Source organism: Schistocerca americana, chromosome X, assembly GCF_021461395.2.
Source record: "Schistocerca americana isolate TAMUIC-IGC-003095 chromosome X, iqSchAmer2.1, whole genome shotgun sequence".
Classification (NCBI taxonomy): domain Eukaryota; kingdom Metazoa; phylum Arthropoda; class Insecta; order Orthoptera; family Acrididae; genus Schistocerca; species Schistocerca americana.
In genome coordinates, this window is record NC_060130.1 from 41,592,461 (window position 1) to 41,619,901 (window position 27,441).

The following is a 27,441-nucleotide window of genomic DNA, read 5'->3' on the forward strand; positions in this document are numbered from 1 at the left end:
ATTAAATACAAAAGGCACAATGCCGACTTAAGTACAAGAAGACTGACCCATCTCACTGTCTATGATTTGAACAATTCCTGTGACAATAGTTATAGATTCCGATGCTTCACTTCAGAATTACAGTATCCCTCTGACCTTCTTATTGTCGATGAAACACAGAAATTGCATCGGAATTAAATACAAAATGCACAATGCCGACTTAAGTACAAGAAGACTGACTCTTCTTACTGTCTATGTTTCGAACCATTCCTGTGACACTAGTTATAGATTCTGATGCTTCACTTCAGGTTTACTGCATCCCTTGGACCTTCTTATCGGCGATGTAACACAGAAATTGCATCGGAATTAAATACAAAAGGCACAATGCCGACTTAAGTATAAGAAGATTGTCTCTTCCTACTGACTATGCTTTGAACCATTCCTGAGTCACTAGCTATAGATTCCGATTTCTCACTTCAGGTTTACTGTATCCCTCTGACCTTCTTATTGACGATATAACACAGAAATTGCATCGGAATTAAATACAAAAGGCACAATGCCGACTTAAGTACAAGAAGACTGACTCTTCTTACTGCCTGTGTTTTGAAACATTCCTGTGACACTAGTTATAGATTCCGATGCCTCACTTCAGGTTTACTGTATCCCTGTGACCTTCTTATTGACGATGAAACACAGAAATTGCGTCGGAATTAAATAGAAAAGGCACAATGCCGACTTAAGTAAAAGAAGACTGACTCTTCTAACTGTCTATGATTTGAACCATTCCTGTGACACTAGTTATAGATTCTGATGCTTCACTTCAGGTTTACTGTATACCTCTTACCTTCTTATGGACGATGAAACACAGAAATTGCATCGGAATTAAATACATAAGGCACAATGCTGACTTAAATACAAGGAGACTGACTCTTCTTACCGACTATGTTTTGAACCATTCCTGTGACAATAGTTATAGATTCCAATGCTTTACTTAAGGGGTACTGTATCTCTTGGACCTTCTTATTGACGATGAAGCACAGAAATTGCATCGGAATTTAATACAAAAGGCACAATGCCAACTTAAGTACATGTAGACTGACTCTTCTTACTGTCTATGTTTGATCCATTCCTGTGAACCTAGTTATAGATTCCGATGCTTGACTTCAGGTTTACTGTATCCCTCTGACCTTATTATTGACGATGAAACACAGAAATGTCATCGGAATTAAATAGAAAAGGCACAATGCCGACTTATGTACAAGAAGACTGACTCTTCTTACTGACTATGTTTTGAAAAATTCTTGTGACACCAGTTATAGATTCCGATTCTTCACTTCAGGTTTTCGGTATCCCTCTGACCTTCTTATTGACGATGAAACACAGAAATTGCATCGGAATTAAATACAAAAGGCACAATGCCGACTCAAGTACAAGAAGACTGACTCTTCATACTGCCTATGTTTTGAACCATTCCTGTGACACTAGTTATAGATTCAGATGCCTCACTTCAGGTTTACTGTATCCCTCTGACCTTCTTATTGACGAGGAAACACAGAAATTGCATCGGAATTGAACACAAAAGGCACAATGCCGACTCAAGTACAAGCAGACTGAGTCTTCCTACTGTCTATGTTTTGAACCATTCCTGTGACACTAGTTATAGATTCCGATGCTTCACTTCAGGTTTACTGTATCCCTCTGAACTTCTTATTGACGATGAAAGACAGAAATTGCATCCGTATTAAATAGAAAAGGCACAATGCTGACTTAAGTACAAGTAGACTGACTCTTTTTACTCTCTATGATTTGAACCATTCCTGTGACACTAGTTATAGATTCCGATGCTTCACTTCAGGTTTACTGTATCCCTTGGTCCTTCTTATTGACGATGAAACACAAAAATTGCATCGGAATTAAATACAAAAGGCACAATGCCGACTTTAGTACAAGAAGACTGACTCATCCTATTGTCAATGTTTTGAACCATTCCTGTGACACTAGTTATAGATTCCGATGCTTCACTTCAGGTTTACTGTATCCCTCTGATCTTCTTATTGACGATGAAACACCGAAATTGCATCGGAATTAAATACAAAAGGCACAATGCCGACTTAAGTACAAGAAGACTGACCCATCTTACTGTCTATGATTTGAACAATTCCTGTGACAATAGTTATAGATTCCGATGCCTCACTTCAGAATTACAGTATCCCTCTGACCTTCTTATTGACGATGAAACACAGAAATTGCATCGGAATTAAATACAAAATGCACAATGCCGACTTAAGTACAAGAAGACTGACTCTTCTTACTGTCTATGTTTCGAACCATTCCTGTGACACTAGTTATAGATTCTGATGCTTCACTTCAGGTTTACTGCATCCCTTGGACCTTCTTATCGGCGATGAAACACAGAAATTGCATCGGAATTAAATACAAAAGGCACAATGCCGACTTAAGTATAAGAAGATTGACTCTTCCTACTGACTATGCTTTGAACCATTCCTGTGTCACTAGCTATAGATTCCGATTTCTCACTTCAGGTTTACTGTATCCCTCTGACCTTCTTATTGACGATAAAACACAGAATTTGCATCGGAATTAAATACAAAAGGCACAATGCCGACTTAAGTACAAGAAGACTGACTCTTCTTACTGCCTATGTTTTGAACCATTCCTGTGACACTAGTTATAGATTCCGATGCCTCACTTCAGGTTTACTGTATCCCTGTGACCTTCTTATTGACGATGAAACACAGAAATTGCATCGGAATTAAATAGAAAAGGCACAATGCCGACTTAAGTACAAGAAGACTGACTCTTCTAACTGTCTATGATTTGAACCATTCCTGTGACACTAGTTATAGATTCTGATGCTTCACTTCAGGTTTACTGTATACCTCTTACCTTCTTATGGACGATGAAACACAGAAATTGCATCGGAATTAAATAGAAAAGGCACAATGCTGACTTAAGTACAAGGAGACTGACTCTTCTTACTGACTATGTTTTGAACCATTCCTGTGACAATAGTTATAGATTCCGATGCTTCACTTAAGGTTTACTGTATCTCTTGGACCTTCTTATTGACGATGAAACACAGAAATTGCATCGGAATTTAATACAAAAGGCACAATGCCGACTTAAGTACAAGAAGACTGACCCATCTTACTGTCTATGATTTGAACAATTCCTGTGACAATAGTTATAGATTCCGATGCCTCACTTCAGAATTACAGTATCCCTCTGACCTTCTTATTGACGATGAAACACAGAAATTGCATCGGAATTAAATACAAAATGCACAATGCCGACTTAAGTACAAGAAGACTGACTCTTCTTACTGTCTATGTTTCGAACCATTCCTGTGACACTAGTTATAGATTCTGATGCTTCACTTCAGGTTTACTGCATTCCTTGGACCTTCTTATCGGCGATGAAACACAGAAATTGCATCGGAATTAAATACAAAAGGCACAATGCCGACTTAAGTATAAGAAGATTGACTCTTCCTACTGACTATGCTTTGAACCATTCCTGTGTCACTAGCTATAGATTCCGATTTCTCACTTCAGGTTTACTGTATCCCTCTGACCTTCTTATTGACGATAAAACACAGAAATTGCATCGGAATTAAATACAAAAGGCACAATGCCGACTTAAGTACAAGAAGACTGACTCTTCTTACTGCCTATGTTTTGAACCATTCCTGTGACACTAGTTATAGATTCCGATGCCTCACTTCAGGTTTACTGTATCCCTGTGACCTTCTTATTGACGATGAAACACAGAAATTGCATCGGAATTAAATAGAAAAGGCACAATGCCGACTTAAGTACAAGAAGACTGACTCTTCTAACTGTCTATGATTTGAACCATTCCTGTGACACTAGTTATAGATTCTGATGCTTCACTTCAGGTTTACTGTATACCTCTTACCTTCTTATGGACGATGAAACACAGAAATTGCATCGGAATTAAATAGAAAAGGCACAATGCTGACTTAAGTACAAGGAGACTGACTCTTCTTACTGACTATGTTTTGAACCATTCCTGTGACAATAGTTATAGATTCCGATGCTTCACTTAAGGTTTACTGTATCTCTTGGACCTTCTTATTGACGATGAAACACAGATATTGCATCGGAATTTAATACAAAAGGCACAATGCCAACTTAAGTACATGTAGACTGACTCTTCTTACTGTCTATGTTTGATCCATTCCTGTGAACCTTGTTATAGATTCCGGTGCTTGACTTCAGGTTTACTGTATCCTTCTGACCTTATTATTGACGATGAAACACAGAAATTGCATCGGAATTAAATAGAAAAGGCACAATGCCGACTTATGTACAAGAAGACTGACTCCTCTTACTGACTATGTTTTGAAAAATTCTTGTGACACCAGTTATAGATTCCGATTCTTCACTTAAGGTTTTCGGTATCCCTCTGACCTTCTTATTGACGATGAAACACAGAAATTGCATCGGAATTAAATACAAAAGACACAATGCCGACTCAAGTACAAGAAGACTGACTCTTCATACTGCCTATGTTTTGAACCATTCCTGTGACACTAGTTATAGATTCAGATGCCTCACTTCAGGTTTACTGTATCCCTCTGACCTTCTTATTGACGAGGAAACACAGAAATTGCATCGGAATTGAACACAAAAGGCACAATGCCGACTCAAGTACAAGCAGACTGAGTCTTCCTACTGTCTATGTTTTGAACCAGTCCTGTGACACTAGTTATAGATTCCGATGCTTCACTTCAGGTTTACTGTATCCCTCTGAACTTCTTATTGACGATGAAAGACAGAAATTGCATCCGAATTAAATAGAAATGGCACAATGCTGACTTAAGTACAAGTAGACTGACTCTTTTTACTCTCTATGATTTGAACCATTCCTGTGACACTAGTTATAGATTCTGATGCTTCACTTCAGGTGTACTGTATCCCTTGGACTTCCTTAATGACGATGAAACACGGAAACTGCATCGGAACAAATACAAAAGGCACAATGCCGACTTAAGTAAAAGTAGACTGACCCTTCGTACTGTCTATGTCTTGAACCATTCCTGTGGCACTAGTTATGGATTCTGATTCTTCACTTCAGGTTTACTGTGTCCCTCTGACCTTCTTATTGACGACGAAACACAGAAATTGCATCGGAATTAAATACAAAAGGCACAATGCCGACTTAAGTACAAGAAGACTGACTCTTCTTACTGACTATGTTTTAAACCATTCCTGTGACACTAGTTAGAGATTCCGATGCTTCACTTCAGGTTTACGGTATCCATCTGACCTTCTTATTGACGATGAAACACAGAAATTGCAACGGAATTAAATACAAAAGGCACAATGCCGACTTAAGTACAAGAAGACTGACTCTTCCTACTGTCAATGTTTTGAACCATTCCTGTGACACTAGTTATAGATTGCGATGCTTCACTTCAGGATTACTGTATTCCTCTGATCTTCTTATTGACGATGAAACACGGAAATTGCATCGGAATTAAATACAAAAGGCACAATGCCGACTTAAATACAAGAAGACTGACCCATCTTACTGTCTATGTTTAGAACAATTCCTGTGACAATAGTTATAGATTCCGATGCTTCACTTCACGTTTACAGTATCCCTCTGACCTTCTTATTGACGATGAAACACAGAAATTGCATCGGAATTAAATACAAAATGCACAATGCCGACTTAAGTACAAGAAGACTGACTCTTCTTACTGTCTATGTTTCGAACCATTCCTGTGACACTAGTTATAGATTCAGATGCTTCACTTCAGGTTTACTGCATCCCTTGGACCTTCTTATCGACGATGAAACTCAGAAATTGCATCGGATTTAAATACAAAAGGCACAATGCCAACTTAAGTACAAGAAGACTGACTCTTCCTACCGACTATGCTTTGAACCATTCCTGCGTCACTAGTTACAGATTCCGATGCTTCACTTCAGAATTACAGTATCCCTCTGACCTTCTTATTGACGATGAAACACAGAAATTGCATCGGAATTAAATACAAAATGCACAATGCCGACTTAAGTACAAGAAGACTGACTCTTCCTAATGTCTATGTTTTGAACCATTTATGTTACACTAGTTATAGATTCCGATGCTTCACTTCACGTTTACTGTATCCCTCTGATCTTCTTATTGACGATGAAACACAGAAATTGCGTCGGAATTGAATTCAAAAGGCACAATGCCGACTTAAGTACAAGAAGACTGACTCTTCATTCTGTCTATGTTTAGAACCGATCCTGTGACACTAGTAATAGCTTCCGATGCTTCACGTCAGGTTTAATGTATCCCTTGGACCTTCTTATTGACGATGATACAACAAAATTGCAACGGAATTAAATACGAAATGCATAATGCAGACTTAAAAACAAGAAGACTGACTCTACTTACTGTCTATGATTTTAACCATTCCTGTGACACTAGTTATAGTTTCCGATGCTTCACTTCTGGTGTACTGCAACCCTTGGACCGTCTTATTGACGATGAATCACAGAAATTGCATCGGAATTAAATAGAAAAGGCACAATGCCGGCTTAAGTACAAGAAGACTGACTCTTCTTACTGACTATGTTTGAACCATTCCTGTGACACTAGTTATAGATTCCGATGCCACACTTCAGGTTTACTGTTTCCCTAGGACTTTGTTATTGACGTTGAAACACCGAAATTCCATCGGAATTAAATACAAAAGGCACAATGCCGACTTTAGTACAAGTAGCTTCACTTTTCCTACTGCCTATGATTTGAACCATTCCTGTGACACTATTTATAGATTCCGATTTATCACTTCAGGTTTACTGTATCCATCTGACCTTCTTATTGACGAAGAAACAGAAATATTGCATCGGAATTAAATAGAAAAGGCACAATGACGACTTAACTACAAGAAGACTGACTCCTCCTAATGTCTATGTTTTGAACCATTCCTGTGACATTAGTTTTAGATTCCGATGCTTCACTTCAGGTTTACTGTATCCCTCTGACCTTCTTATTGACGATGAAACACAGAAATTGCTTCGGCTTTAAATACAAAAGGCACAATGCCAACTTAAGTACATGTAGACTGACTCTTCCTACTGTCTTTGTTTTGAACCATTCCTGTGACACTAGTTATAGAATCCGATGCTTCACTTCAGGTTTACTGTATCCCTTGGACCTTCCTATTGACGATGAAACACAGAAAGTGCAACGGAATTAAATAGAAAAGGCACAATGGCGACTTAAGTACAAAAAGACTGACTCTTCCTACTGTCTACGTTTTGAACCGTTCCTGTGACCCTAGTTACAGATTCCGATGCTTCACTTCAGGTTTACTGTATCCCTCTGACCTTCGTATTGACAATGAAACACAGAAATTGCATCGGATTTAAATACAAAAGGCACATTGCCGACTTAGGTACAAGAAGACTGACTCTTCCTACTGTCCATGTCTTGAACCATTCCTGTGACACTAGTTATAGATTCCGATGCTTCACTTCCGGTTAACTGTATCAATCTGAACTTCTTATAGTCGATGAAACACCGAAATTGCATCGGAATGAAATACAAAAGGCACAATGCCGACTTTAGTACAAGAAGACTGACCCTTCTTATTGTCTATGTTTTGAACCATTCCTGTGACACTAGTTATAGATTCCGATGATTCACTTCAGGTTTACAGTATCCCTTGGACCTTCTTATTGACGATGAAACACAGAAAGTGCAACGGAATTAAATAGAAAAGGCACAATGCCGACTTAAGTACAAGAAGACTGACTCTTCCTACTGACTATATTTTGAACCATTTCTGTGACACTAGTTATAGACTCCGATGCTTCACTTCAGGTTTACTGTATCCCTCTGACGTTCTTATTGAAGATGAAACACAGATATTGCATCGGAATTAAATACAAAAGGCACAATGCCGAGCTAAGTACAAGAAGACTGACTCTTCTTACTGACAAGGTTTGAACCATTCCTGTGACACTAGTTGTAGTTTCCGATGCCTCACTTCAGGTTTACTGTATCCCTTGGACTTTTTTATTGACGATGAAACACAGAAATTCCATCGGAATTAAATACAAAAGGCACAATCCCGACTTAAGTAAAAGTCGTCTGACTTTTCCTATTGTCTACGCTTTGAACCATTCCTGTGACACTAGTTATAGATTCCGATGCTTCACTTCAGGTTTACTATATCCATCTGACCTTCTTATTGACGATGAAACAGAAATATTGCATCGGTATTAAATAGAAAAGGCACAATGCCGACTTAAGTACAAGAAGACTGACTCTCCCTACTGTCTATGATTTGAACCATTCCTGTGACACTAGTTATAGATTCCGATGCTTCACTTCAGGTTTACTGTATCCCTCTGACCTTCTTCTTGACGATGAAACACAGAAATTGCATCGGAATTAAATACAAAAGGCACAATGCCAACTTAAGTACATGTAGACTGACTCTTCCTACTGTCTATGCTTTGAACCATTCCTGTGACACTAGTTATAGAATCCGATGCTTCATTTCGGGTTTACTGTATCCCTTGGACCTTCTTATTGACGACGAAACACAGAAAGTGCAACGGAATTAAATAGAAAAGGCACAATGCCGACTTAAGTACAAGAAAACTGACCCATCCTACAGTCTATGTTTTGAACCTTTCCTGTGACACTAGTTACAGATTCCGATGCTTCACTTCAGGTTTACTGTATCCCTCTGACCTTCGTATTGACAATGAACCACAGAAATAGCATCGGAATTAAATACAAAAGGCACAATGCCGACTGAAGGACAAGACGACTGCCCCTTCTTACTGTCTATGTTTTGAACCATTCCTGTGACAATAGTTATAGATTCCGATGCTTCACTTCAGGTTTACAGTATCCCTTGGACCTTATTATTGACGATGAAACACAGAAATTGCATCAGAATTTAATAGAAAAGGCACAATGCCGACTTAAGTACAAGAAGACTGACTCTTCTTACTGTCTATGATTTGAACCATTCCTGTGACACTAGTAATAGATTCCGATGCCTCACTTCAGGTTTACTGTATGCCTCTGACCTTCTTATTGACGATGAAACAAATAAATTGCATCGGAATTAAATAGAAAAGGCACAATGCCGACTTAAGTACAAGAAGACTGACTCTTCCTACTTTCTATGTTTTGAACCATTCCTGTGACACTAGTTATAGATTCCGATTATTCACTTCAGGTTTTCTGTATCCCTCTGACCTTCTTATTGACGATGAAACACAGAAATTACATCGGAAGTAAATCCAAAAGGCACAATGCCGACTCAAGTACAAGAAGACTGACTCTTCTTACTGTCTATGTTTGAACCATTCCTGTGACACTAGTGATAGATTCCGATGCCTCACTTCAGGTTTACTGTATCCCTCTGACCTTCTTATTGACGATGAAACACAGAAATTGCATCGGAATTAAATAGAAAGGCACAATGCCGAGATAAGTACAAGAAGACTGACTCTTCCTACCGTCTATGTTTTGAACCATTCCTGTTACACTAGTTATAGATTCCGATGCTTCACTTCAGGTTTACTGTACCACTCTGACCTTCCTATTGACGATGAAACACAGAAATTGCATCGGAATTAAATACAAAAGGCACAATGCCGACTTAAGTACAAAAAGACTGACTCTTCTTACTGTCTACGTTATGAACCATTCCTGTGACACTAGTTATAGATTCCGATGCTTCACTTCAGGTTTACTGTATCCCTCTGACCTTCTTATTGGCGATGAAACACAGTAATTGCATCGGAATTAAATACAAAAGGCACAATGCCGACTTAAGTACAAGAAGACTGACTCTTCATTCTGTCTATGTTTAGAACCGATCCTGTGACACTAGTAATAGCTTCCGATGCTTCACGTCAGGCTTACTGTATCCCTTGGACCTTCTTATTGACGATGAAACACAGAAATTGCATCGGAATTAAATACAAAAGGCACAATGCCGACTTATGTACAAGAAGACTGACTTTTCTTACTGACTGTGTTTTGAACCATTCCTGTGGCACTAGTTATAGATTCCGATGCTTCACTTATAGGTTTACTGTATCCCTCTGACCTTCGTGTTGACGATGAAACACAGAAATTGCATCGGAATTCAATAAAAGGGCACAACGCCGATTTAAGTACAAGAAGACTGACCCTTCCTACTGTCTATGTTTTGAACCATTCCTGTGACACTAGTTATAGATTCCGATGCTTCACTTCAGGTTTACTGTGTCCCTCTGACCTTCGTATTGCCGATGAAACACAGAAATTGCATCGGAATTGAATACAAAGGCACAATGCCGACTTAAGTACAAAAAGACTGACTCTTTTTACTGTCTACGTTTTGAACCATTCCTGTGACACTAGTTATAGATTCCGATGCTTCACTTCAGGTTTACTGTATCCCTCTGACCTCCTTATTGACGATGAAACACAGAAATTGTATCTTAATTAAATTCAAAAGGCACAATGCCGACTTCAGTACAAGAACACTTACTCTTCTTTTTGTCTATAGTTAGAACCATTCCTGTGCCACTAGTTATAGATTCCGATGCTTCACTTCAGGTTTACTGTATCACTCTGACCTTCTTATTGACGATGGAACACAGAAATTGCATCGGAATGAAACACAAAAGGCACAATGCCGACTCAAGCACAAGAAGACTGGCTCTTCTTACTGTCTATGTTTTGAACCATTCCTGTGACACTAGTTATAGATTCCGATGCTTCACTTCAGGTTTACTGTGTCCCTCTGACCTTCGTATTGACGATGAAACACAGAAATTGCATCGGAATTAAATACAAAGGCACAATGCCGACTTAAGTACAAAAAGACTGACTCTTTTTACCGTCTACGTTTTGAACCATTCCTGTGACACTAGTTATAGATTCCGATGCTTCACTTCAGGTTTACTGTATCCCTCTAAGCTTCTTATTTACGATGAAACACAGAAATTGCTTCGGAATAATATACAAGAGGCACAATGCCGACTTAAGTACAAGAAGACAGACTCTTCTTACTGTCTATGTTTTGAACCATTCCAGTGACACTACTTATAGCTTCCGATGCTTCACTTCAGGTTTACTGTATCCCTTTCACCTTCTTATTGACGTTGAAACACAGAAATTACATCGGAATTAAATACAGAAGGCAAATTGCCGACTCATGTACAAGAAGACTGACTCTTCCTACTGTCTATGTTTTGAAGCATTCCTGTGACACTAGTTATAGATTCCGATGCTTCACTTATAGTTTTACTGTATCCCTCTGACCTTCTTGTTGACGATGAAACACAAAAATTGCATCGGAATTCAATAAAAAGGCACAACGCCGATTTAAGTACAAGAAGACTGATTCTTCTTACTGACACTGTTTTGAACCATTCCTGTGACACTAGTTATAGATTTTGATGCTTCACTTCTGGGTTACTGTGTCCCTCTGACCTTCCTATTGACGACGAAACACAGAAATTGCATTGGAATTAAATACAAAAGGCACAATGCCGACTTATGTACAAGAAGACTGACTTTTCTTACTGACTGTGTTTTGAACCATTCCTGTGGCACTAGTTACAGATTCCGATGCTTCACTTATAGGTTTACTGTATCCCTCTGACCTTCTTGTTGACGATGAAACACAGAAATTGCATCGGAATTCAATAAAAAGGCACAACGCCGATTTAAGTACAAGAAGACAGATTCTTCTTACTGACACTGTTTTGAACCATTCCTGTGACACTAGATATAGGTTCCGATGCTTCACTTCAGGTTTACTGTATCCCTCTGATCTTCTTATTGCCGATGAAACACAGAAATTGCATCAGAATGAAATACAAAAGGCACAATGCCGACTTAAGTACAAGAAGACGGACTCTTCCTACTCTCTATGTTTTGAACCATTCCTGTGACACTAGTTATAGATTCCGATGCTTCACTTCAGGTTTACTGTATCCCTCTGACTTTCTTATTGAAGATGAAACACAGAAATTGCTTCGAAATTAAATACAAAAGGCACAATGCCGACTTAAGTACAAGAAGACTGACTCTTATTACTGTCTGTGTTTTGAACCATTCCTGTGACACTAGTTATAGATTCCGATGCTTCACTTCAGGTTTATTGTATCCCTTGGACCTTCTTATTGACGACGAAACACAGAAATTGCATCGGAATTAAATAGAAAAGGCATAATGCCGACTTACGTACAAGAAGACTGACTCATCTTACCGTCTATGTTTTGAACCATTCCTGTGACACTAGTTATAGATTCCGATGCTTCACTTCAGGTTTACTGTATCCCTTGGACCTTCTTATTGACGATGAAACACAGAAATTACATCGGAATTAAATACAGAAGGCAAATTGCCGACTCATGTACAAGAAGACTGACTCTTCCTACTGTCTATGTATTAAAGCATCCCTGTGACACTAGTTATAGATTCCGATGCTTCACTCCAGGTTTACTGTTCCCCTCTGACCTTTTTATTGACGATGAAACACAGAAATTGCATCAGAATTAAATAGAAACAGCACAATGCTGACTTAGGTACAACAAGACTGACTCATCTTACTGTCTATGATTTGAACCATTCCTGTGACACTAGTTATAGATTCCGATGCTTCACTTCAGGTGTACTGTATCCCTTGGACTTACTTATGGACGATGAAACACAGAAATTGCATCGGAATTAAATACAAAATGCACAATGCCGATAAAATACAAGTAGACTGACTCTTCTTACTGTCTATGTTTTGAACTAATCCTGTGACACTAGTTATGGATTCTGATGCTTCACTTCAGGTTTACTGTATTCCTCTGACTCTCTTATTGACGATGAAAGACAGAAATTGCATCGGAATTATATATAAAAGGCACAATGTCGACTTAAGTACAAGAAGACTGACTGTTCCTACTCTCTACGTTTTGAACCATTCCTGTGACACTAGATATAGATTCCGTTGCTTCACTTCAGGTTTACTGTATCCCACTGACCTTCTTATTGACGATGAAACACAGAATTTGCATCGGAAGTGAGTAGAAAAGGCACAATGCCGACATAAGTACAAGAAGACTGACCCTTCCTACTGTCTATGTTTTGAACCATTCCTGTTACACTAGTTATAGATTACGATGCTTCACTTCAGGGTTACTGTATACCTCTGACCTTCTTATTGACGATGAAACACAGAACCTGCATCGGAATTAATTAGTAAGGCACAATGCCAACTTAAGTACAAGAAGACTGACCCTTCTTACTGACTATGCTTTGAACCATTCCTGTGACACTAATTATAGATGGCGATGCTTCACTTCAGGTTTACTGTATCCCTTGGACCTTCTTATTGACGATGAAACACATAAATTGCATCGGAATGAAATGCAAGAGGCACAATGCCGACTTAAGTACAAGAAGACTGACTCTTCTTACTGTCTATGTTTTGAACCAAACATGTGACACTAGTTATAGACACTGATGCTTCACTTCAGGTTTACTGTATCCCTCTGACCTTCGTATTGATGATGAAACACAGAAATTGCATCGGAATTAAATACAAAAAGCACAATGCCGAATTAAGTACAAGAAAACTGACTCTTCTTACTCTATATGTTTTGAACCATTCCTGTGACACTAGTTATAGATTCCGATGGTTCACTACAGGTTTACTGTATCCCTCTGAGCTTCTTATTGACGATGATACACAGAAATTGCATCGGAATTATATACAAGAGGCACAATGCCGACTTAAGTACAAGAAGACTGTCTCTTCTTACTCTCTATGTTTTGAACAATTCCTGTGACAATAGTTATAGCTTCCGATGCTTCACTTCAGGTTTACTGTATCCAGCTGACCTTCTTATTGACTATTAAACACCGAAATTGCATCCGAATTAAATACAAAAGGCACAATGCCGACCCAAGTACAAGAAGACTGACTCTTCTTACTGCCTATGGTTTGAACCATTCCTGTGACACTAGTTATAGATTCCGATGCTTCACTTCAGGTTTACTGTATCACTCTGACCTTCTTATTGACGATGAAGCACAGAAATTGCATCGGAATGATACACAAAAGGCACAATGCCGACTCAAGCACAAGAAGACTGGCTCTTCTTACTGTCTATGTTTTGAACCATTCCTGTGACACTAGTTATAGATTCCGATGCTTCACTTCAGGTTAACTGTATCCCTCTAAGCTTCTTATTTACGATGAAACACAGAAATTGCTTCGGAATTATATACAAGAGGCACAATGCCGACTTAAGTACAAGAAGACAGACTCTTCTTACTGTCTATGTTTTGAACCATTCCAGTGACACTACTTATAGCTTCCGATGCTTCACTTCAGGTTTACTGTATCCCTTTCACCTTCTTATTGACGTTGAAACACAGAAATTGCATCTTAATTAAATGCAAAAGGCACAATGCCGACTTAAGTACAAGATGACTGACTCTTCTTACTGTCTATGTTTTGAACCATTCCTGTGACACTAGTTATAGATTCCGATGCTTCACTTCAGATTTACTGTATCCCTCTGACCTTATTATTGACGTTGAGACACAGAAATTGCATCTTAATTAAATACAAAAGGCAGAATGCCGACTTCAGTACAAGAACACTGACACTTCTTACTGTCTATGGTTTGAACCATTCCTGTGACACTAGTTATAGATTCCGATGCTTCACTTCAGGTTTACTGTATCACTCTGACCTTCTTATTGACGATGAAGCACAGAAATTGCATCGGAATGATACACAAAAGGCACAATGCCGACTCAAGCACAAGAAGACTGGCTCTTCTTACTGTCTATGTTTTGAACCATTCCTGTGACACTAGTTATAGATTCCGATGCTTCACTTCAGGTTAACTGTATCCCTCTAAGCTTCTTATTTACGATGAAACACAGAAATTGCTTCGGAATTATATACAAGAGGCACAATGCCGACTTAAGTACAAGAAGACAGACTCTTCTTACTGTCTATGTTTTGAACCATTCCAGTGACACTACTTATAGCTTCCGATGCTTCACTTCAGGTTTACTGTATCCCTTTCACCTTCTTATTGACGTTGAAACACAGAAATTGCATCTTAATTAAATGCAAAAGGCACAATGCCGACTTAAGTACAAGAAGACTGTCTCTTCTTACTCTCTATGTTTTGAACAATTCCTGTGACAATAGTTATAGATTCCGATGCTTCACTTCAGGTTTACTGTATCCAGCTGACCTTCTTATTGACTATGATGCACAGAAATTGCATCGGAACTAAATACAAAAGGCACATTGCCGACATAAGTACAAGAAGACTGACTCTTCTTACTCTCTATGTTGTGAACCATTCCTGTGACACTAGTTATAGATTCCGATGTTTCACCTCTGGTTTACTCTATTCCTCTGACCATCTTATTGACTATTAAACACCGAAAAAGCATCCGAATTAAATACAAAAGGCACAATGTCGACCCAAGTACAAGAAGACTGACTCTTCTTACTGTCTATTTCTTGAACCAGTCCTGTGACACTAGTTATAGATTCCGATGCTTCACTTCAGGTTTACTGGATCACTCTGACCTTCTTATTGACGATGAAGCACAGAAATTGCAAAGGAATTAAATACAAATGGCACAATGCCGACTCAAGTACAACAAGACTGGCTCTTCTTACTGTCTATGTTTGGACCATTTCTGTAACACTAGTTATAGATTCCGATGCTTCACTTCAGGTTTACTCTATTCCTCTGACCTTCTTATTGACGAAGAAACACAGTTATTGCATCGGAAATAAATACAAAAGGCACAGTGCCGACTTAAGTACAAGAAGACTGACCCTTCTTACTGTCTATGTTTTGAACCATTCCTGTGACACCAGTTATACATTCCGATGCTTCACTTCAGGTTTACTGTATCCCACTTACCTTCGTATTGACGATGAAACACAGAAATTGCATCGGAATTAAATACAAAAGGCACAATGCCGACTTAAGTACAAAAAGACTGACTCTTCTTACTGTCTACGTTTTGAACCATTCCTGTGACACTAGTTATAGATTCCGATGCTTCACTTCAGGTTTACTGTATCCCTCTGTCCTTCTTGTTGACGATGAAACAAAGAAATTGCATCGGAATTATATATAAAGAGGCACAATGCCGACTTAAGTACAAGAAGACTGACTCTTCTTACTGTCTAAGTTTTGAACCATTCCAGTGACACTACGTATAGCTTCCGATGCTTCACTTCAGGTTTACTGTATCCCTTTCACCGTCTTATTGACGTTGAAACACAGAAATTGCATCTTAATTAAATGCAAAATTCACAGTGCCGACTTAAGTACAAGATGACTGACTCTTCTTACTGTCTATGTTTTGAACCATTCCTGTGACACTAGTTTTATATTCCGATGCTTCACTTCAGGTTTACTGTATCCCTCTGACCTTCTTATTGACGATCAAACACAGAAAATTCATCAAAATTAAATACAAAAAGCACAATGCCGACTCAAGTGCAAGAAGACTGTCTCTTCTTACTGTCTATGTTTTTAACCATTCCTGTGACACTAGTTATAGATTCCGATGCCTCACATCAGGTCTACTGTATCCCTCTGACCTTCTTATTGACGGTAACGCAAAAATTGCATCGGAATTAAATGCAAAAGCACAATGCCGACTTAAGTACAAGAAGACTGACTCTTCCTTCTGTCTATGCTTTGATCCATTTCTGTGACACTAGTTATAGATTCCGATGCTTCACTTCAGGTTTACAGTATCACTCTGACCTTCTTATTGACGATGAAGCACAGAAATTGCAACGGAATTAAATACAAAAGGCACAATGCCAACTCAAGTACAACAAGACTGGCTCTTCTTACTGTCTATGTTTTGAACCATTTCTGTGACACTAGTTATAGATTCCGATGCTTCACTTCAGGTTTACTGTATTCCTCTGACCTTCTTATTGACGAAGAAACACAGATATTGCATCGGAATTAAACACAAAAGGCACAGTGCCGACTTAAGTACAAGAAGACTGACCGTTCCTACTGTCTATGTTTTGAACCATTCCTGTGACACTAGTTATTGATTCCGATGCTTCACTTCAGGTTTACTGTGTCCCCCTGACCTTCGTATTGACGATTAAAAACAGAAATTGCATCGGAATTAAATACAAAGGCACAATGCCGACTTAAGTACAAAAACACTGACTCTTTTTACTGTCTACGTTTTGAACCATTCCTGTGACACTAGTTATAGATTCCGATGCTTCACTTCAGGTTTACTGTATCCCTCTGACCTCCTTATTGACGATGAAACACAGAAATTGTATCTTAATTAAATTCAAAAGGCACAATGCCGACCTCAGTACAAGAACACTTACTCTTCTTTTTGCCTATAGTTAGAACCATTCCTGTGCCACTAGTTATAGATTCCGATGCTTCACTTCAGGTTTACTGTATCACTCTGACCTTCTTATTGACGATGGAACACAGAAATTGCATCGGAATGAAACACAAAAGGCACAATGCCGACTCAAGCACAAGAAGACTGGCTCTTCTTACTGTCTATGTTTTGAACCATTCCTGTGACACTAGTTATAGATTCCGATGCTTCACTTCAGGTTTACTGTATCCCTCTAAGCTTCTTATTTACGATGAAACACAGAAATTGCTTCGGAATTATATTCAAGAGGCACAATGCCGACTTAAGTACAAGAAGACAGACTCTTCTTACTGTCTATGTTTTGAACCATTCCAGTGACACTACTTATAGCTTCCGATGCTTCACTTCAGGTTTACTGTATCCCTTTCACCTTCTTATTGACGTTGTAACACAGAATTTGCATCTTAATTAAATGCAAAAGGCACAATGCCGACTTAAGTACAAGATGACTGACTCTTTTTACTGTCTATGCTTTGAACCATTCCTGTGACACTAGTTATAGATTCCGATGCTTCACTTCAGGTTTACTGTATCCCTCTGACGTTATTATTGACGTTGAGACACAGAAATTGCATCTTAATTAAATACAAAAGGCAGAATGCCGACTTCAGTACAAGAACACTGACTCTTCTTACTGTCTATGGTTTGAACCATTCCTGTGACACTAGTTATAGATTCCGATGCTTCACTTCAGGTTTACTGTATCCCTCTGACCTTCTTATTGACGATCAAACACAAAAAATTCATCGAAATTAAATACAAAAGGCACAATGCCGACTCAGGTACAAGAAGACTGTCTCTTCTTACTGTCTATGTTTTGAACCATTCCTGTGACACTAGTTATAGATTCCGATGCCTCACATCTGGTTTACTGTATCCCTCTGACCTTGTTATTGACAGTGACGCAGAAATTGCATCGGAATTAAATACAAAAGCACAATGCCGACTTAAGTACAAGAAGACTGACTCTTCCTTCTGTCTATGCTTTGATTCATTCCTGTGACACTAGTAATAGATTCCGATGCTTCACTTCAGGTTTACTGTATACCTCTGACCTTCTTATTGACGATCAAACGCGGAAAATTCATCGGAATTAAATAGAAAAGGCACAATGCCGATTGAAGTACAAGAAGACTGGCTTGTCTTACTGTCTATGTTTTGAACCATTCCTGTGACACTAGTTATAGATTCCGATGCTTCACTTCAGATTTACTGTATCCCTCTGACCTTATTATTGACGTTGAGACACAGAAATTGCATCTTAATTAAATACAAAAGGCAGAATGCCGACTTCAGTACAAGAACACTGACACTTCTTACTGTCTATGGTTTGAACCATTCCTGTGACACTAGTTATAGATTCCGATGCTTCACTTCAGGTTTACTGTATCACTCTGACCTTCTTATTGACGATGAAGCACAGAAATTGCATCGGAATGATACACAAAAGGCACAATGCCGACTCAAGCACAAGAAGACTGGCTCTTCTTACTGTCTATGTTTTGAACCATTCCTGTGACACTAGTTATAGATTCCGATGCTTCACTTCAGGTTAACTGTATCCCTCTAAGCTTCTTATTTACGATGAAACACAGAAATTGCTTCGGAATTATATACAAGAGGCACAATGCCGACTTAAGTACAAGAAGACAGACTCTTCTTACTGTCTATGTTTTGAACCATTCCAGTGACACTACTTATAGCTTCCGATGCTTCACTTCAGGTTTACTGTATCCCTTTCACCTTCTTATTGACGTTGAAACACAGAAATTGCATCTTAATTAAATGCAAAAGGCACAATGCCGACTTAAGTACAAGAAGACTGTCTCTTCTTACTCTCTATGTTTTGAACAATTCCTGTGACAATAGTTATAGATTCCGATGCTTCACTTCAGGTTTACTGTATCCAGCTGACCTTCTTATTGACTATGATGCACAGAAATTGCATCGGAACTAAATACAAAAGGCACATTGCCGACATAAGTACAAGAAGACTGACTCTTCTTACTCTCTATGTTGTGAACCATTCCTGTGACACTAGTTATAGATTCCGATGTTTCACCTCTGGTTTACTCTATTCCTCTGACCATCTTATTGACTATTAAACACCGAAAAAGCATCCGAATTAAATACAAAAGGCACAATGTCGACCCAAGTACAAGAAGACTGACTCTTCTTACTGTCTATTTCTTGAACCAGTCCTGTGACACTAGTTATAGATTCCGATGCTTCACTTCAGGTTTACTGGATCACTCTGACCTTCTTATTGACGATGAAGCACAGAAATTGCAAAGGAATTAAATACAAATGGCACAATGCCGACTCAAGTACAACAAGACTGGCTCTTCTTACTGTCTATGTTTGGACCATTTCTGTAACACTAGTTATAGATTCCGATGCTTCACTTCAGGTTTACTCTATTCCTCTGACCTTCTTATTGACGAAGAAACACAGTTATTGCATCGGAAATAAATACAAAAGGCACAGTGCCGACTTAAGTACAAGAAGACTGACCCTTCTTACTGTCTATGTTTTGAACCATTCCTGTGACACCAGTTATACATTCCGATGCTTCACTTCAGGTTTACTGTATCCCACTTACCTTCGTATTGACGATGAAACACAGAAATTGCATCGGAATTAAATACAAAAGGCACAATGCCGACTTAAGTACAAAAAGACTGACTCTTCTTACTGTCTACGTTTTGAACCATTCCTGTGACACTAGTTATAGATTCCGATGCTTCACTTCAGGTTTACTGTATCCCTCTGTCCTTCTTGTTGACGATGAAACAAAGAAATTGCATCGGAATTATATATAAAGAGGCACAATGCCGACTTAAGTACAAGAAGACTGACTCTTCTTACTGTCTAAGTTTTGAACCATTCCAGTGACACTACGTATAGCTTCCGATGCTTCACTTCAGGTTTACTGTATCCCTTTCACCGTCTTATTGACGTTGAAACACAGAAATTGCATCTTAATTAAATGCAAAATTCACAGTGCCGACTTAAGTACAAGATGACTGACTCTTCTTACTGTCTATGTTTTGAACCATTCCTGTGACACTAGTTTTATATTCCGATGCTTCACTTCAGGTTTACTGTATCCCTCTGACCTTCTTATTGACGATCAAACACAGAAAATTCATCAAAATTAAATACAAAAAGCACAATGCCGACTCAAGTGCAAGAAGACTGTCTCTTCTTACTGTCTATGTTTTTAACCATTCCTGTGACACTAGTTATAGATTCCGATGCCTCACATCAGGTCTACTGTATCCCTCTGACCTTCTTATTGACGGTAACGCAAAAATTGCATCGGAATTAAATGCAAAAGCACAATGCCGACTTAAGTACAAGAAGACTGACTCTTCCTTCTGTCTATGCTTTGATCCATTTCTGTGACACTAGTTATAGATTCCGATGCTTCACTTCAGGTTTACAGTATCACTCTGACCTTCTTATTGACGATGAAGCACAGAAATTGCAACGGAATTAAATACAAAAGGCACAATGCCAACTCAAGTACAACAAGACTGGCTCTTCTTACTGTCTATGTTTTGAACCATTTCTGTGACACTAGTTATAGATTCCGATGCTTCACTTCAGGTTTACTGTATTCCTCTGACCTTCTTATTGACGAAGAAACACAGATATTGCATCGGAATTAAACACAAAAGGCACAGTGCCGACTTAAGTACAAGAAGACTGACCGTTCCTACTGTCTATGTTTTGAACCATTCCTGTGACACTAGTTATTGATTCCGATGCTTCACTTCAGGTTTACTGTGTCCCCCTGACCTTCGTATTGACGATTAAAAACAGAAATTGCATCGGAATTAAATACAAAGGCACAATGCCGACTTAAGTACAAAAACACTGACTCTTTTTACTGTCTACGTTTTGAACCATTCCTGTGACACTAGTTATAGATTCCGATGCTTCACTTCAGGTTTACTGTATCCCTCTGACCTCCTTATTGACGATGAAACACAGAAATTGTATCTTAATTAAATTCAAAAGGCACAATGCCGACCTCAGTACAAGAACACTTACTCTTCTTTTTGCCTATAGTTAGAACCATTCCTGTGCCACTAGTTATAGATTCCGATGCTTCACTTCAGGTTTACTGTATCACTCTGACCTTCTTATTGACGATGGAACACAGAAATTGCATCGGAATGAAACACAAAAGGCACAATGCCGACTCAAGCACAAGAAGACTGGCTCTTCTTACTGTCTATGTTTTGAACCATTCCTGTGACACTAGTTATAGATTCCGATGCTTCACTTCAGGTTTACTGTATCCCTCTAAGCTTCTTATTTACGATGAAACACAGAAATTGCTTCGGAATTATATTCAAGAGGCACAATGCCGACTTAAGTACAAGAAGACAGACTCTTCTTACTGTCTATGTTTTGAACCATTCCAGTGACACTACTTATAGCTTCCGATGCTTCACTTCAGGTTTACTGTATCCCTTTCACCTTCTTATTGACGTTGTAACACAGAATTTGCATCTTAATTAAATGCAAAAGGCACAATGCCGACTTAAGTACAAGATGACTGACTCTTTTTACTGTCTATGCTTTGAACCATTCCTGTGACACTAGTTATAGATTCCGATGCTTCACTTCAGGTTTACTGTATCCCTCTGACGTTATTATTGACGTTGAGACACAGAAATTGCATCTTAATTAAATACAAAAGGCAGAATGCCGACTTCAGTACAAGAACACTGACTCTTCTTACTGTCTATGGTTTGAACCATTCCTGTGACACTAGTTATAGATTCCGATGCTTCACTTCAGGTTTACTGTATCCCTCTGACCTTCTTATTGACGATCAAACACAAAAAATTCATCGAAATTAAATACAAAAGGCACAATGCCGACTCAGGTACAAGAAGACTGTCTCTTCTTACTGTCTATGTTTTGAACCATTCCTGTGACACTAGTTATAGATTCCGATGCCTCACATCTGGTTTACTGTATCCCTCTGACCTTGTTATTGACAGTGACGCAGAAATTGCATCGGAATTAAATACAAAAGCACAATGCCGACTTAAGTACAAGAAGACTGACTCTTCCTTCTGTCTATGCTTTGATTCATTCCTGTGACACTAGTAATAGATTCCGATGCTTCACTTCAGGTTTACTGTATACCTCTGACCTTCTTATTGACGATCAAACGCGGAAAATTCATCGGAATTAAATAGAAAAGGCACAATGCCGATTGAAGTACAAGAAGACTGGCTTGTCTTACTGTCTATGCTTTGAACCATTCCTGTGACACTAGTTATAGATTCCGATGCTTCACTTCAGGTTTACTCTATTCCTCTGACCTTCTTATTGACGAAGAAACCCAGATATTGCATCGGAAATAAATACAAAAGGCACAGTGCCGACTTAAGTACAAGAAGACTGACCCTTCTTACTGTCTACGTTTTGAACCATTCCTGTGACACTAGTTATAGATTCCGATCCCTCACATCAGGTTTACTGTATCCCTCTGACCTTCTTATTGACAGTGACGCAGAAATTGCATCGGAATTAAATACAAAAGCACAATGCCGACTTAAGTACAAGAAGACTGACTCTTCCTTCAGTCTATGCTTTCATCCATTCCTGTGACACTAGTAATAGATTCCGATGCTTCACTTCAGGTTTACTGTATACCTCTGACCTTCTTATTGACGATCAAACGCGGAAAATTCATCGGAATTAAATAGAAAAGGCACAATGCCGAATGAAGTACAAGAAGACTGGCTCGTCTTACTGTCTATGCTTTGAACCATTCCTGTGACACTAGTTATAGATTCCGATGCTTCACTTCAGGTTTACTGTATCCAGCTGACCTTCTTATTGACTATGATGCACAGAAATTGCATCGGAACTAAATACAAAAGGCACATTGCCGACATAAGTACAGGAAGACTGACTCTTCTTACTCTCTATGTTGTGAACCATTCCTGTGACACTAGTTACAGATTCCGATGTTTCACCTCTGGTTTACTCTATTCCTCTGACCATCTTATTGACTATTAAACACCGAAAAAGCATCCGAATTAAATACAAAAGGCACAATGTCGACCCAAGTACAAGAAGACTGACTCTTCTTACTGTCTATTTCTTGAACCAGTCCTGTGACACTAGTTATAGATTCCGATGCTTCACTTCAGGTTTACAGGATCACTCTGACCTTCTTATTGACGATGAAGCACAGAAATTGCAAAGGAATTAAATACAAATGGCACAATGCCGACTCAAGTACAACAAGACTGGCTCTTCTTACTGTCTATGTTTGGACCATTTCTGTAACACTAGTTATAGATTCCGATGCTTCACTTCAGGTTTACTCTATTCCTCTGACCTTCTTATTGACGAAGAAACACAGTTATTGCATCGGAAATAAATACAAAAGGCACAGTGCCGACTTAAGTACAAGAAGACTGACCCTTCTTACTGTCTATGTTTTGAACCATTCCTGTGACACCAGTTATACATTCCGATGCTTCACTTCAGGTTTACTGTATCCCACTTACCTTCGTATTGACGATGAAACACAGAAATTGCATCGGAATTAAATACAAAAGGCACAATGCCGACTTAAGTACAAAAAGACTGACTCTTCTTACTGTCTACGTTTTGAACCATTCCTGTGACACTAGTTATAGATTCCGATGCTTCACTTCAGGTTTACTGTATCCCTCTGTCCTTCTTATTGACGATGAAACACAGAAATTGCATCGGAATTATATACAAGAGGCACAATGCCGACTTAAGTACAAGAAGACTGACTCTTCTTACTGTCTAAGTTTTGAACCATTCCAGTGACACTACTTATAGCTTCCGATGCTTCACTTCAGGTTTACTGTATCCCTTTCACCGTCTTATTGACGTTGAAACACAGAAATTGCATCTTAATTAAATGCAAAATTCACAATGCCGACTTAAGTACAAGATGACTGACTCTTCTTACTGTCTATGTTTTGAACCATTCCTGTGACACTAGTTTTATATTCCGATGCTTCACTTCAGGTTTACTGTATCCCTCTGACCTTCTTATTGACGATCAAACACAGAGAATTCATCAAAATTAAATACAAAAAGCACAATGCCGACTCAAGTGCAAGAAGACTGTCTCTTCTTACTGTCTATGTTTTTAACCATTCCTGTGACACTAGTTATAGATTCCGATGCCTCACATCAGGTCTACTGTATCCCTCTGACCTTCTTATTGACGGTAACGCAAAAATTGCATCGGAATTAAATACAAAAGCACAATGCCGACTTAAGTACAAGAAGACTGACTCTTCCTTCTGTCTATGCTTTGATCCATTTCTGTGACACTAGTTATAGATTCCGATGCTTCACTTCAGGTTTACAGTATCACTCTGACCTTCTTATTGACGATGAAGCACAGAAATTGCAACGGAATTAAATACAAAAGGCACAATGCCGACTCAAGCACAACAAGACTGGCTCTTCTTACTGTCTATGTTTTGAACCATTTCTGTGACACTAGTTATAGATTCCGATGCTTCACTTCAGGTTTACTGTATTCCTCTGACCTTCTTATTGACGAAGAAACACAGATATTGCATCGGAATTAAACACAAAAGGCACAGTGCCGACTTAAGTACAAGAAGACTGACCGTTCCTACTGTCTATGTTTTGAACCATTCCTGTGACACTAGTTATTGATTCCGATGCTTCACTTCAGGTTTACTGTGTCCCCCTGACCTTCGTATTGACGATGAAACACAGAAATTGCATCGGAATTAAATACAAAGGCACAATGCCGACTTAAGTACAAAAAGACTGACTCTTTTTACTGTCTACGTTTTGAACCATTCCTGTGACACTAGTTATAGATTCCGATGCTTCACTTCAGGTTTACTGTATCCCTCTGACCTCCTTATTGACGATGAAACACCGAAATTGTATCTTAATTAAATTCAAAAGGCACAATGCCGACTTCAGTACAAGAACACTTACTCTTCTTTTTGTCTATAGTTAGAACCATTCCTGTGCCACTAGTTATAGATTCCGATGCTTCACTTCAGGTTTACTGTATCACTCTGACCTTCTTATTGACGATGGAACACAGAAATTGCATCGGAATGAAACACAAAAGGCACAATGCCGACTCAAGCACAAGAAGACTGGCTCTTCTTACTGTCTATGTTTTGAACCATTCCTGTGACACTAGTTATAGATTCCGATGCTTCACTTCAGGTTTACTGTATCCCTCTAAGCTTCTTATTTACGATGAAACACAGAAATTGCTTCGGAATTATATTCAAGAGGCACAATGCCGACTTAAGTACAAGAAGACAGACTCTTCTTACTGTCTATGTTTTGAACCATTCCAGTGACACTACTTATAGCTTCCGATGCTTCACTTCAGGTTTACTGTATCCCTTTCACCTTCTTATTGACGTTGTAACACAGAATTTGCATCTTAATTAAATGCAAAAGGCACAATGCCGACTTAAGTACAAGATGACTGACTCTTTTTACTGTCTATGCTTTGAACCATTCCTGTGACACTAGTTATAGATTCCGATGCTTCACTTCAGGTTTACTGTATCCCTCTGACGTTATTATTGACGTTGAGACACAGAAATTGCATCTTAATTAAATACAAAAGGCAGAATGCCGACTTCAGTACAAGAACACTGACTCTTCTTACTGTCTATGGTTTGAACCATTCCTGTGACACTAGTTATAGATTCCGATGCTTCACTTCAGGTTTACTGTATCCCTCTGACCTTCTTATTGACGATCAAACACAAAAAATTCATCGAAATTAAATACAAAAGGCACAATGCCGACTCAGGTACAAGAAGACTGTCTCTTCTTACTGTCTATGTTTTGAACCATTCCTGTGACACTAGTTATAGATTCCGATGCCTCACATCTGGTTTACTGTATCCCTCTGACCTTGTTATTGACAGTGACGCAGAAATTGCATCGGAATTAAATACAAAAGCACAATGCCGACTTAAGTACAAGAAGACTGACTCTTCCTTCTGTCTATGCTTTGATCCATTCCTGTGACACTAGTAATAGATTCCGATGCTTCACTTCAGGTTTACTGTATACCTCTGACCTTCTTATTGACGATCAAACGCGGAAAATTCATCGGAATTAAATAGAAAAGGCACAATGCCGATTGAAGTACAAGAAGACTGGCTTGTCTTACTGTCTATGCTTTGAACCATTCCTGTGACACTAGTTATAGATTCCGATGCTTCACTTCAGGTTTACTGTATCCCACTTACCTTCGTATTGACGATGAAACACAGAAATTGCATCGGAAATAAATACAAAAGGCACAATGCCGACTTAAGTACAAAAATACTGACTCTTCTTACTGTCTACGTTTTGAACCATTCCTGTGACACTAGTTATAGATTCCGATGCTTCACTTCAGGTTTACTGTATCCCTCTGTCCTTCTTATTGACGATGAAACACAGAAATTGCATCGGAATTACATACAAAAGGCACAATGCCGACGTAAGTACAAGAAAACTGACCCTTCTTACTCTCTATGTTTTGAACCATTCCTGTGACACTAGTTATAGATTCCGATGCTTCACTTCAGGTTTACTGTATCCCTCTCAGCTTCTTATTGACGATGAAACACAGAAATTGCATCGGAGTTATATACAAGAGGCACAATGCCGACTTAAGTACAAGAAGACTGACTCTTCTTACTGTCTAAGTTTTGAACCATTCCAGTGACACTACTTATAGCTTCCGATGCTTCACTTCAGGTTTACTGTATCCCTTTCACCGTCTTATTGACGTTGAAACACAGAAATTGCATCTTAATTAAATGCAAAATTCACAATGCCGACATAAGTACAAGATGACTGACCCTTCTTACTGTCTATGTTTTTAACCATTCCTGTGACACTAGTTATAGATTCCGATGCCTCACATCAGGTTTACTGTATCCC